At 41.0% G+C, this 14,310-nt stretch overlaps 1 protein-coding gene across 11 annotated transcripts in view; it reads right to left on the minus strand.

The window, feature by feature from the left end:
• Window positions 1-14,310, minus strand: part of C9H12orf42 (chromosome 9 C12orf42 homolog) — a 228,958-nt gene that overhangs the window by 183,773 nt on the left and 30,875 nt on the right. For 4 of the 11 annotated variants that reach the window (XM_035257425.3, XM_054238794.2, XM_009004500.4 and 1 more), the window contains exon 1: window positions 10,123-10,365. The exons of 3 other annotated variants lie outside the window; for them this stretch is intronic. The gene's annotated coding sequence lies outside the window, so the exon portion shown is untranslated. Of the gene's footprint in view, window positions 1-9,889; window positions 10,366-14,310 lie in introns of those variants that run through there. 4 more of the 11 variants (XM_035257426.3, XM_035257419.3, XM_035257421.3 and 1 more) reach the window with 3 other exon arrangements.

Genomic DNA, 14,310 nt, shown 5'->3' on the forward strand with positions numbered 1-14,310 from the left:
TGTAAAGATAGTGGTCAGTCTCTTGACAATGTCTATTCTCTGCAGTGTGTTGGGTTTTGTTTTGCATTTTGCTTTATTTTGTTTTGTTTCTAGTCTTGCTTGTCCCTCCTGTGGCTTAAGACCTTTTGTGTATATATGAATGTGGATTTTTAGTTTCTTTTTGGTGAATCTAGATGTGAACTGTTTTTATGCTTTTGCCTGTGATTTGCTGGACTTCCTGTATGTTAGGATGTATATATTTGAATAATTCTGAGAAGGGTTTCAGTCGTTATCACCTTAAATATTACCTCTTATGTTTAATCAGAATTCCTTGTAGAATTCTGATTAAATTTGCTAGACCTTTTTCATTATTATTATTATTATTATTATTATTGAGATGGAGTCTCGCTTTATCACCAGGCTGGAATGCAGTGGGACAATTTTGGCTCACTACAACCTCTGCCTCCCTGGGTCAAGCAATTCTTCTGCCTCAGCCTCCTGAATAGCTGGGATTACAGGTGTGTACCGCCATGTCCAGCTAATTTTTGTAGTTTCTTTTTTAGTAGAGATGGGGTTTCACCATATTGGCCAGGCTGGTCTCAAACTCCCGAACCCACCCGCCTCAGCCTCCCCAAGTTATGCATGAGCCACCACACCCAGCCAACTCATTTTTTTATTTTTTGTTTTTTATCTCCCATCTTTCTAGCCACTGGATAATCTCTTAGACTTACATTACAGTTCATTAAACGCTTCTTCAGTTTGTTTTTAATCTACTATTTAACTTGCCTATTGAATTTTTAATTTAAATTATATTGCTATAAGTTTATTTTTCCAATATGACTGATTTTACTTTATTGCATCTGTTTCTTGCTCATATTTTCAAGCTTATTTTTCCTCTAAATATAGTTTCTGATGATATCAAAAATCTATGCAGGTCTAAAATTGGTGTCTGCTATTTCTGTTTCCTCTCAATCAGACTACCTCTTAGCTTGTGGGTATTGTGAATTTGGCCAGTGAGTTTCTCATTTTAGTTTGAACCTTACATGTAAAATTCCAAACACCAAAAGTGAATGCTAATGTGAACTATGGACTTTGGGTGATGATGTATGCAGGTTTATCAATTGTAGTGAATGTACCACTCTGATTGGATTGTTGGGACATAGAGTATGAGGAATATCTCTCTCTCAATTTTGCTGTGAACCTAAAAGAGCTCTAAAAAAAAAATTTTTTTTTAATTCTTGAAGGCCTGAGGGTTTTTTGTTTGTTTTGTTACTGCTGTTTTATTTTGTTTTGTTTTGTTTTTTTGTGAGATGGAGTCTTGCCCTGTCGCCCAGGCTGGAGTGCAATAGCACCATCTTGGCTCACTGCAACCTCCACCTCCTGGGTTCAAGCGATTCTCCTGCCTCCCCCTCCTGAGCAGCTGGAATTACAGGCGTGCACCACCCAGCTAATATTTAGTATTTTTAGTAGAGACAGGGTTTCACCATGTTGGCCAGGCTGGTCTCGAACTTCTGACCTCGTGATCCGCCCACCTCGGCCTCCCAAAGTACTAGGATTACAGATGTGAGCCACTGCACCCGGCAGGCCTGTGTTTAACTCACAGGTTTCCAGGAAGGATCCAGCCTCAGGCCATTTTAAATTAAATTCTCCAATTGAAATTTTGTTTTCAGACCCTCAAATACGTGGAATGAACAAGGACTCAAACATTTATGAGAGCTGACTTGTAGTTATGAAAATAATGGTTACAATTTTTCTTCACCCACAGTGAAAGTTGAATCAAGCAGCTTTTTTTGCTGAATTCTTCATGTCAGGTTTATGTATTGTTCATTCTTACACTAGGATCCCAGCTTTATGTTTCAACTAAGCTCCCCACTTTATTTCTAACAGCCTATCTTCTGTATTGCCATTAAAATTTAAATCTTAGCTTTCAACAATTAGAAGAAATCCTTTAAGTTCTGGCATTCAGTTATATCTCAGGAATTCTACCTTTATGCCAGCTCATAAATGTATCTTACAATGTTTTAAAAATATTTTATCCAGTTTTTAGTCAATTTAGAGAGTCATATAGGATAACTGGTCTGAAATTCTCTTAAAAATACAAAATCCCCCATTTTATTTTTTTACTTATCTTTATTAATTTTTAAATTACTGAATTTTACATTTATTTTATATTCAATCAGTTTATTCAATATGATTATTTATCCACTGATTTTATTTTCACATATTGGTGAGCAATGTTATTTGCAATTAGGGATCTTTTTCTTCTTTTCTTTTCAACTGACTATAAGATTTACTTCTGTTTCACATGTTATTTAATTTTCTAGAATTTTTATAACAATCTAAAATAATAATGGCATGATAGGTATCTTTGTCTTATGTGTAATTTTGATTTTAAAGTCCTCTCGTGTTTTTCATTAAGTATGATCATGGCTTTCATATTAAAATAGTTTATTATATTAAATATCTATCTGTTTCCAATTTATAAAATGTTATAAGTAGTTTTATAATAAATTTGGTATTTAATAGGATTTTCATATTATTTTCCTTGTTTACCATATTATTGTAATATATTCCTAGAATTCCTAACATTAAACTATTCTGAAATGATATCTACTGGGTAGTAGTATACCTTGCACTGATGAATTAGATGTGCGCATGGGGGTCTTAGAACGTTAGCATCTACATGCATGCATAAAATTGATTTTGTTTTATTGTACTCTTAGTCCAGTTTGGAAATCATATAAATTAGAAAAAAATTTCACCAGTGTTATGTCTTAAATTTCTATAATGTGGAACCTCTGTTTCCTTAAAACATTGGAAGAACTGACTCATAAAGCTATCTGGGCTCAGAACTTTTTTGGAAGTTAATTATTTGAAAGCATTTTTCATCTTTGTTATTACTTTTGTTCTAATCAGGTCATCCATCTCTCCTTGAGTTAATTTTAATTATTTTTTCCCACCAATATAATAATATTTCTTGAGCCTTTTAACTGCATAGTTTACCATTGAATTCTACATAGCAGTTTTTATGTTTAAATCTCTATATGTATTATAACAAGAGGAAATTCTGGTTCATCCATTCCATTTTCTTGGAATTGTAGGTATAGTAGCTCCTGCTATACTCTCCAGAAAAAAATACAGAAACAAACACTCCTTGCCTCAAGAGATAATTGGCAAATTAAAGAAAGACTAGCATCTAATGGACCAAATTTAGCAGGAGTTAGTAATAAGTGTTCCCCTCTCATGCTCTATTGTTATCTGGCTTCCTCTTTTGCTTCCCTGTGCGCAGACATGGCAGGCCTTGAGCTCCTGGTTTCTACATGGCAATCAGACCTTGTAAACCTTGGCAAATGTCAGTCACTATTCTTTCTACCCCCAGATTCTCCAATGTAATTTGTAAGTTATCTTCAGTCAATTCGACTGGAGAGAATGAAAAACTCACCCTAGCTTAAAATTCAAGCCTCATTTCTAACTTTAATCTTTATCAGGGAGCCCTTTATTCAGAGAGTCATTTTAGTGGACATTAATAAAGCTGATAAGCTGATTCAAAATAGGCCTTATTCTATGAGCTAGGACTTTGAAGGGAAAAAGGAATTCCTGACTTCCCAAACATAATCCCCCCAATTTGTTAGAAACTGCTTGTTCTCAATTTTTTTGTTTGTTTGTTTTTCAGACAAAGTCTCACTCTGTAGCCCAAGCTGGAGTGCAGTGGTGCGATCTCAGCTCACTGCAACCCCCACCTCCCAGGTTCAAGTGATTCTCATGCCTTAGCCTTCAGAGTACCTGGGATTAAGGGTGTGCGCCATTACGCCCAGCTAATTTTTGTATTTTTTAATAGAGATGGGGTTTCATCCTGTTAGCCAAGCTGGTCTTGAACTCCTGAGCTCAAGTGATCCACCCACCTGGGCCTCCCAAAGTGCTGGGATTACAGGCGTGAACCACCGAGCCGGGCCCTCATTCTCAATTTATGTGCTTGTGGTTTATCTTTATCCTAAGTACACTATCCAGCAATTTGCATGTTCTTGTTTCATAGTCTGAAACAGGAGATGCAGTCTGGGTCAAAAGCAACTGTAAAGACCTTAACTGCCTGACTTTACAGGTCTTCCTCCTAATGTTCCTCTAGTCACATAAAATATCTTCTTTCTATAAACTTGCTCCTTTCTGCTAGCTTCTTTAACCTTTAACAAAAATTTCCTCTCCCTCAACAGTGTTTGAAATGAATAGACTTCTGACCTTGTTATTGGTCTATTCATAGTTTCAGCTTCCTCCTGGTTTAGGCTTGGGAGGACACAGGAGTCCAGGAATTTATCCATTTCTTCCAGGTTTACTAGTTTATGTGCATAGAGTTGTTTGTAATATTCTCTGAAGATGGTTTGAATTTCTGTGGAATCTGTGGTGATTTCCCCTTTATCATTTTTTATTGCATCTATTTGGTTGTTCTCTCTTTTCTTTTTAATCAATCTGGCTAGTGGTCTGTCTATTTTGTTGATCTTTTCAAAAAACCAGCTCTTGGATTTATTGATTTTTTGAAGGGTTTTTCGTATCTCAATCTCCTTCAGTTCAGCTCTGATCTTAGTTATTTCTTGTCTTCTGCTGGGTTTTGAGTTTTTTTGATCTTGCTCCTCTAGCTCTTTCAATTTTGACGATAGGGTGTCAATTTTGGATCTCTCCATTCTCCTCATATGGGCACTTATTGCTATATACTTTCCTCTAGAGACTGCTTTAAATGTGTCCCAGAGGTTCTGGCATGTTGTGTCTTCGTTCTCATTGGTTTCGAAGAACTTCTTTATTTCTGACTTCATTTCATTGTTTACCCAGTCAACATTCAAGAGCCAGTTGTTCAGTTTCCATGAAGCTGTGCGGTTCTGGGTTGGTTTCTGTATTCTGAGTTCTAACTTGATTGCACTATGGTCTGACCAGATTTCAAACTATACTACAAGGCTACAGTAATCAAAACAGCATGGTACTGGTACCAAAACAGAGATATAGACCAATGGAACAAAACAGAGGCACCGGAGGCAACACAACATATCTACAACTATACAATCTTTGATAAACCTGACAAAAACAAGCAAGGGGGAAAGGATTCCCTGTTTAACAAATGGTGTTGGGAAAACTGGCTAGCCATGTGCAGAAAGCAGAAACTGGACCCCTTCCTGACACCTTACACTATAATTAACTCTAGATGGATTAAAGACTTAAACATAAGACCTGGCACCATAAAAACCCTAGAAGGAAATCTAGGCAAAACTATCCAGGACATAGGAGTAGGCAAGGACTTCATGAACAAAACACCAAAAGCATTGGCAACAAAAGCCAAAATAGACAAATGGGACCTAAGGAAACTCCACAGCTTCTGCATGGCAAAAGAAATAGTCACTAGAGTGGATCGGCAACCAACAGAATGGGAAAAAAATTTTGCAGTTTACCCATCTGACAAAGGACTGATATCCAGAATTTACAAAGAACTCAAACGGATTTACAGGAAAAAAACAAACAAGCCCATTCAAAAGTGGGCAAAGGATATGAACAGACACTTTACGAAAGAAGACATATATGAGGCCAACAATCATATGAAAAAATGCTCATCGTCACTGGTCATCAGAGAGATGCAAATCAAAACCACATTGAGATACCATCTCACGCCAGTTAGAATGGCGATCATTAAAAAATCTGGAGACAACAGATGCTGGAGAGGATGTGGAGAAAAAGGAACACTTTTACACTGTTGGTGGGAGTGTAAATTAGTTCAACCATTGTGGAAGACAGTGTGGCGATTCCTCAAGGCCTTAGAAATAGAAATTCCATCTGACCCAGCAATCCCATTACTGGGTATATATCCAAAAGACTATAAATCGTTCTACTATAAGGACACATGTACACGAATGTTCATTGCAGCACTGTTTACAATAGCAAAGACCTGGAATCAACCCAAATGCCCATTGATAATAGACTGGATTGGAAAAATGTGGCACATATACACCATGGAATATTATGCAGCAATCAGAAATGATGAGTTTGTGTCGTTTGTAGGGACATGGATGAATCTGGAGAACGTCATCCTCAGCAAACTGACACAAGAACAGAAAATGAAACACCGCATATTCTCACTCATAGGTGGGGGATGAAAAATGAGAACACATGGACACAGAAAGGGGAGTACTAAACACTGGGGTCTATTGGGGGGAAAAGGGGAGGGCCAGTGGGAGGGGGAGGTGGGGAGGGATAGCCTGGGGAGAAATGCCAAATGTGGGTGAAGGGGAAAAGGAAAGAAAAGCACACTGCCATGTGTGTTCCTACGCAACTGTCTTACATGCTCTGCTCATGTACCCCAAAACCTAAAATCCAATAAAAAATTAAAAAAAAAAAAAAAAGAAAAAAAGAAATGAATAGACTTCTGCTTATTCATTTGATCCATTTGGTCATTATCTTCTGTTTTTCTTTCTTTCTTTCTTTCTTTTTTTGAGACAAAGTCTCACTCTGTTGCCCAGGCTAGAGTGCTGTGGCGCGATCTCTGCTCACTGCAAACTCCACCTCCCGGGTTCCAGTGATTCTCCTGCCTCAGCCTCCCAAGTAGCTGGGATTACAGGCACCTGCCACCACACCAGGCTAATTTCTTGTATTTTTAGTAGAGACCGGGTTTCACCATGTTAGCCAGGTTGGTCTCAACCTCCTGACCTCAGGTGATCCACCCACCTCGGCCTCCCAAAGTGTTGGGATCACAGGTGTGAGTCACCACACCCAGCCCATTTGATCATGATCTTTAAAGGTTCTTTCTCCAGCTCCTGACTTTTCAATTCCTTCCCTGAGGCAAACTGCCAGATTATCTCGTATTTCCAGTTCAGACTCAGGAAGTGGGAAATCTTACCAGCCCAGCTCATCAGTTCATGCCACACCACATCATAGATCCCCAGAAGCCTGGGAAAGGACAAGGGCACAGGGTAAGTCAAGTGTCTATCCCCAGGCCCAGCATCTCCATTTGGCAATGACAGCTCAAAATTCAAGTTGAATTCTTGATCCGCACCCCCATCTTGATTCTCTTCCCCACCTTAGCAATGTGTATCAACATCTGCCAAGTTGTTCAGCCTGATGTGGTATCCTCAGTTCCTCCTTTTCCCTCATCACCGCTTGCAAGCACTCTCACCCATCAACTCTCATCAGTTCTTTCTCTAAAGAAGATCCTAAATTCATCTTCATTTCCATGAACACCACCTTAATCCAGGATACTGCTCTTTCTTGTCTGGATTACTACGACAGCCTTCTAACAGCTTCCTAACCTCTTGTGGCACTTTCCATTCTTTCCATTATTCAATTCATATTCTATACAGCAGAGGTAATGATCTTAAAATATAAGAATCAAAATCCTTCAGTAGCTTCCTATTTCTCTTAGAATAAGATCCAGTCTTTTCCCTCATCTGACACAGCTTTTGATGATCTGATTCCGGCTAATCTCTGAAACCTCATCTTGCAGTATTTTCTCCACACTCACAATGTTCCAGCCACACCTGTGTTGCTTCAGTGACTCAGGATCCCTGGAGTTCTTCTCTGCCTCAGGGCCTTTGCACATGCCTCTGCTTGCTTGGTGTTCCCCTGCTCTCTCACTTGCTTTAGGTCAGAGCTGAAATGTGATTTCCTCAGAGAGGACTGGCCACTCTAACTGAAGGGAATCTCCCCCAACTTTCAGCTCTTCATTTTATCCCCTTATGTCTTCATATTTTTGCCCATCTCTCTAAATTATTGGGGGTGAAATTACAAAAATACACAAAAAAGCAAATGCTAAAAAGGAAGGCAAAGAAAAAAAACCCTTAAAGAAAACAGAGAAAAAGACAAGAAATTAAGAGGAAATAGGCATGAAAGTATTAGCATTTATGAAAAAATAAGTTAGTATAATTTTTAAATAAGTGTAAATGTTATACACCCCCAAAGCAAACATTCTTACTACTTATTTCTAAGTCCTAGATAATTATTTCTAACTCTACCTTCAAGATAAGTCATCTTTCCTTGAATTCCAGTAAGTACAATATTCACTAGTGTAAGAATTTATCAAAATGAAGGCTCAAAATGAGTTAGAAACATTTGAAAAAGTCATTATAGCCCCTAGAAGAGTCTAATGCTTCTTTTCTCTTTGTAAGTTTGCATAGCAAGGATCTAAGACAAGTTTTAAAATAAAACAACACTCTTTTATGGCCATGGGTACATGAGGCATCATTTCTCCACAATAGCCTGGCCCTCTCGCCTCCCTTTGTCCTCAGCAATGCCTCTTTGTAAATCACAGGTGTTTGTGGGCATAAAGCCCATCAGAAGGGAGTTTATTGTGAAGAGTTCTTTCTTTGCCACTTGTTCTAAACCTGTTCAGAGAGTGCTCCATGCCTTAGACCAAATCTCCATAAAAATCAAGAAACAAGAAGTTTTCTGTACGCCTGCCCAACAGCCACACTATGACATTAGTTTCGACAGCTCTGTGACCCCGTATTGTCCCAACTTTATTCACTAGTCTCTTTTTCTCTTTCTCTCTCCACTCCTTTTTTTAAGCCTTTATTGGCATTTTTTATCTACTGTAAAATAAAAAGGAGGAGGATGGGTGTTTTTTTTTTAAGTACTCTATGTGGCAGATGAAGAAAAATATCTGCAGCTACTGTAGTAATGGTTTCAAAAAACACCTGCAAATCAAAGAAAGACACCATGGCAGTGTCTTCAGATTTTTTTTTTTTTTCTTCTCTTAAAGTTTCTTCTTGGCCATTATAGAGTAGGCCCGGCAATGAATTTATGTGACAGCTATGAAGTTAGTATTAAAATTGTGAATAGTGCCTAGCAGTTTTCATGCCCTTAGTATAAGATCGCCTCAATTTGCCACACAGCGGTGAATAGGGTAAAGAAGGGAGGGGGTGTAGATTGAATGAGAGGAGGAGGTTATGTGAATGGGAGGGTTTCCCGGGAGGGGGCAGCACAGTTGTCACGGGGAGAAGAGTGATTTATTTTTGAAATTCCAGAAAGGAAGACCAAAAGAAGTTGCCTAAAAGATCCTGAAGAGCGGATGGCGGGGGTGGTGAGATAAATAATATGTCTACACACATTTAGCAAGTGTCAAGGCCAGCTCTAGAAGTAGGGACGGGGTGGGGGCAGCGGTGGTAAATCCATTCCTCTGGTCTTCCAAGATTCAATATTAAATGCCAGCAGGGAGCAGATGTGAGCAGGGGCTGCAGAATAGGGGTAAGGAGCGCGGAAGGAGGGGTTAAGCGTTTATCTCAATAGAAATTAACCACTTGGGGGGAATTAGGAGCGAGCTGCAGAGGGCGGGGGAAGTGGGGGGAGAAGCGGGACAGGGAGAGTGTCTCTCGGTGTAAAGAAAGGAACTTTCCTGGTGCGGAGATCTGGGCAGGGGCTTCAGTAAAATGAGGTGAGCCGGGCTGCAAAGAGCAAGGCGGGGCGTGCCCTCCACCGCCCCCCGCCGCTCCGCCCGGCCCCTCCCCTGTCCGGCCCCTCCTCCCACCCCTCCCCCCTGTCCATATTAGCATGCGGGCGGCGGCGGGCCGGCCGGGCAGGGAGGGCGGCGGTGGCAACGCCGCGCGGGGCGCATTGTGGGCCGCGCTCGCCTCCGCGGGGGACCATCTGCTCGCTGTCAATGCATCACCTGCTCGTCTGGGCCGTCGCCTGGGCAACGGGGGGCGGGGGATTAAGGAGCGTGTGCGTCTCGGTCTGGGTCGAGGCAGCGAGGTGGGGGTTGAGGCGGGGCGAAGCGCTCCTCGGCCCCCACCCCCCTGCCCCAGGACGGGTCGACCCGCTCAGGGGGGCGGCGACCACCGGCCGCTTGCCGCCGCTCATCAGCTTTTGCTCCCCTGCTGCCTCTTCTCGCGGGAGCGGCAGGAATCCCGGGGAGGAGCAGAGAGCAAAGGGTTCGGCCCTGCCTCACCCTGCCAGGAGGCGAGTCCCGCACTCCCCGCGTCTACCTGGAGCTGCAAGGGCCCTGTCCCGACGCGCTGCACGCAGCCTCCTCCGAGGGAGCTGGCGCATTCTGCTGGGTTCTGGGAACGCGGCGCAGCGCGGTTCTGAGTGCCCCGCAGTCGCCGGGCAACCACAATGGGGCAGCCTCGCCGCGAGACCCTCCCCCGCGCCTGCTACCAAAGTCACAGAAAACTTTCACACCTCTCGTCTGACACCGTGGCCTGTCCGCGACGCCAAGCACTGGGGAAGTCTTCGACGTCAGAATATGGGTGGCGCCTGTTCTTCGCGGGGCGGGCATGGGGAGCCCAGTGTTTATCAAAACGGGTTGATTTTACACGGAACTACGGAGGGGGTGGTTCTGGAAGTAATAGACCCCAGAAATCCTGAAATTCCCCTTCCACCTACTGGTCTAAACCATTTTCGAGGAGAAGCCCATCCAGGAGTAATGCAAGCCAACAGCAGGGGGCAGAGCTAGGCTGTAGATGGGGACGGTGGCCATTTGCGGACACTTTTAATCCAAAGTCATGCTCTATGGTTTAGAAACTTTAGAGCAATTTTTTCTCTGCTCTTCCCCATCTCTATCCCCGACTGGTCAAGGACATTTAGCTGCTCCAACAAAAGTAGTTCTAATGTTCTCGAGGAGTCTACGGGTCAACAATGGATTGGTTAATACCCCCACCCCCTGCCCATAAGCTGTTCGTAGACTGCACAGAACCACAGAGTTGTTAAGTTTTCATCACAACCCGTAATATATAAATGTTTTTTCTGGACTAGCTAAATTACTGGACATTCTTCTGCAGAATCACAGGTTCAGCAGAAAATGGACATTCATTCCTGAGTCCCAGGATGGACACCCGCCCTCCCCAACCCACATCTAAAATATCTCCAGCCAGGAAAAATCCCAGCTTGTTTTTAAAGACTGAGTCTTGTTCGGTCTCATTCAAAAGTCTGGCAACTCTTGGGAAACCAACAGTCTTCTCTGACTTAGCAACTCAAACCCATTTTCTATATTTGTTTAAAAAAAATGTAAGTTTGTGATATGGGCCCTATGTTCATCTTTTCCAGCTAAAGTCTCGTGATCATCAAGTAGAATTTCTCTCCTCCTTTTATAATTTCTAAATATGAACACCGTGAATCAGGCTAATTTTATGATTAAATGCAGTTTTTTAAATTTTCTGTGACCAAACAGAAAATACAGTTCCACTAATATATCATTTATTTTTTCATTCATATGCACGAGAGAAAAGTTAACTATCAAAATATCCATGGCTTTAACATAATAGATGAAGGGGAATAGGTTTGTATGTATAAACTTGCTCCAAAGATAAAATTCTACCCACCCCTTTACTTTTATTATGACTTCCGTAAATTAAAGTTGAGAGTTCTGAGATGTGCCCTTTGATCAAAAAGGTACTCCTAAATACATAGAATCATGGCATCATTCCAATTTAGAGAAGGGATGAACTTGAGTCCAACTCTCCTGTCTATAGATAAGGGAGCGAACTCCAAAATAGTAAATGACTGGCACAAGACTGTACCGCTAGTGGCTAGGGATGCCCAGTGCTCTTCTACCCGCAACAACATCACAGAGGTGCAGCTTTGCACACCAACAGCACCTGAAAATGCCCTTTGCCTATTCAGTTACCACTCCTGCAGCCACTTGCTTCACTACAGAAACAAGAACCCTTCATCAATTTCAGCAAATAATTTTTGAGTACCTACCATGTGTCAGGCAGAATAGACAAAGATTTCCATCCCTGCAGAGCTCACTCTTTAGTGGTGCAAACAAATTTAAAAAGAAAGAAAAGGCCAGGCGCAGTGACTCACACCTGTAATCCCAGCACTTTGGGAGGCCGAGGCAGGTGGATCACAAGGTCAGGAGATCAAGATAATCCTGGCTAACACAGTGAAACTCTGTCTGTACTAAAAATATATTTAAAAAATTAGCTGGGCTTGGTGGCACGTGCCTGTAATCCCAGCTACTCAGGAGGCTGAGGCAAGAGAATCACTTGAACCTGGGAGGCGGAGGTTGCAGTGAGCACAGATCACCCCACTGCACTCCAGCCTGGGCAACAGAAACTCTGTCTCATAAAAAAAGAAAAAAGAAAAAAAAAACTATTCACTTATTGAACATCTAATCAGCTACTATAAGAGGGAAAAATATATTCACAAATAAGATATGGATATCAACCTTAAAAGAGAAAAATATACATGAGAATCAGAGCAATATAATCAAATAGAAAATAATGTCAATATGACAAAGTATCATGAAGTACAAAGGAGGCATCAGGTCATTTTGCCTGAGCAAATGTCATAGAAAAGATGTCAGAAGTTTGGCTATTAGCAGTCCCTGGCACCTCAACAGGGTATGGCACATAGCAGATGCTCAATAAATAGTTGTTGAATTAATGCACAAATGAATGAACAAATGAATAACATATTTCCAAGTAGGCAAAAGGAGGAAGATATTCCAGGCCAAGATATCACAGTATATTAAAATATGGTACATATACACAATGGGATATTACTCAGACAAAAAAAAAAAAAAGAAGAGAATCTCCCCACTTGTGATAACATGGATAAGCCTAGAGGACATGAGGTTAAATAAACCAGTCACAGAAGGACAAATACTGCATAATATCACTTATATATGGAACATAAAAAAAGTCTAACTCAACCCAAATGTCCATCAATGATAGACTGGATAAAGAAAATATGGCATATATACATTATGGAATACTATGGAGCCATAAAAAGAAATGAGATCATAGCCTTTGCAGGTACATGGATGGAGCTGGAAGCCATTATCCTCAGAAAACTAACACTAGAACAGAAAACTAAACACTGCCTGTTCTCACAAGCGGAAGCTGAGCAATGAGAACACATGGACACGAAAGGAAACGACATGCACTGGGGCCTGTTGCAGGGTGGGGTAGGGGAAGCGAGAGCATTAGGAAAAATAGCTAATGCATGTGGGGCTTAATACCTAGGTGACGGGTTGATAGACACAGCAAACCACCATGGCACATGTTTACCTATGTAACAAACCTGCACATCCTGCACATGTACCCTAGAACTTAAAATAAAAATAAAACTTTTTTTAAAAAAGCCTAACTCACATGAGCAGAGAGTAGAATGGTGTTTGCTAGAGGATGGGGAGCGAGGAGGATGGGGAGTGAGGGAAATGGGGAAATGTTAGTCAAAAGGTGTAAACGTTCAGTATATAATGTAAAATTAATAGTGCTGTATTACATACTTGAAATATGCTTAGACAGTTCTCACTACCACACACCAAAAATGCTAATTATATGAGGTGATGGATGCCCTCATTAGCTTGATTGTGGTCATTTCACAATGTAGACCTATATCAAATCATCACATCGTACACCTTAAATTTATACAGTGTTTATTTGTCAATTATACCACACCAAATCTGGGGAACATTTTTTTGAGGAAAGATATCACAGTACGAACAAAGGTTTAGGGGCATCTGTATTTAAGGAGTGATGAGTGAGCCATGAACTGTGAGCAAAACAAAATAATGGAGAAGATTTGGAAAATGGCATGCTGGCTCAGAGGCACGTTGAGAAGGGATTTGACTACCACGCCAAGAATGTGAATTTTGTCCTGAGGACCAATAGCTTTTCAGCAGCAGCACACTTGTTTTAAGCAGCATCTTGCAAGAAACTCAAAGAGGTTAAAACTGATCCATATAGGGCTGTCCTAATAGAAGCAGGGATAGGCCCCCTGCCCATAATCTCATCATCCAGGGATGGCTGGGGACTCTATAATGCCCTTTGGAACACTGTTTGAACATCAGTACAACTGGCCATGAGTCATCTTTGAACATTATAAGACATAAGAATGTGAGTTTGGAAGGAAAGGGCAAGTCAGGAAGAGCAGTGAAAATGCTACTGAAATTGTCCAAACACAAAATAATGAGAACTTAAATTAGACCAGTAACATTCATAGTGAGATGGAAAATAAAGAGATTTTGAAAATAGAATCCTTAATATACATGGTCTTCCTGCTTCAGAGAACATAATTTTACCTCTGGTACATCTAAGTTTGGATATTTTTTTAAATGACAATATATTACAAACTTCAGCATTTTAACTGTTACTGTGGCTAACACATTCTCACACTTGCAAAAGTTTATGAAAAACACAAATTACTTTTCAGCAAACTGCTTAAATGATGGCTCACATGTCAGAGTATAGATCTTGGGATCCTAAGAGAAGCCAATGGCAGATATAGAAAGATAGCAAAAGAGAAGCATGTTTGAAAGATATCTCATAGTCCTTCCATTTACTAACCAGGCATACAATTATTGAGCAATGATTAAAGCCATCATGACCCTTTCCCTACACTCTTTCAAATGTAAGCATT

This window comes from Callithrix jacchus, chromosome 9 (genome assembly GCF_049354715.1).
Source record: "Callithrix jacchus isolate 240 chromosome 9, calJac240_pri, whole genome shotgun sequence".
Taxonomy (NCBI): Eukaryota; Metazoa; Chordata; class Mammalia; order Primates; family Cebidae; genus Callithrix; species Callithrix jacchus.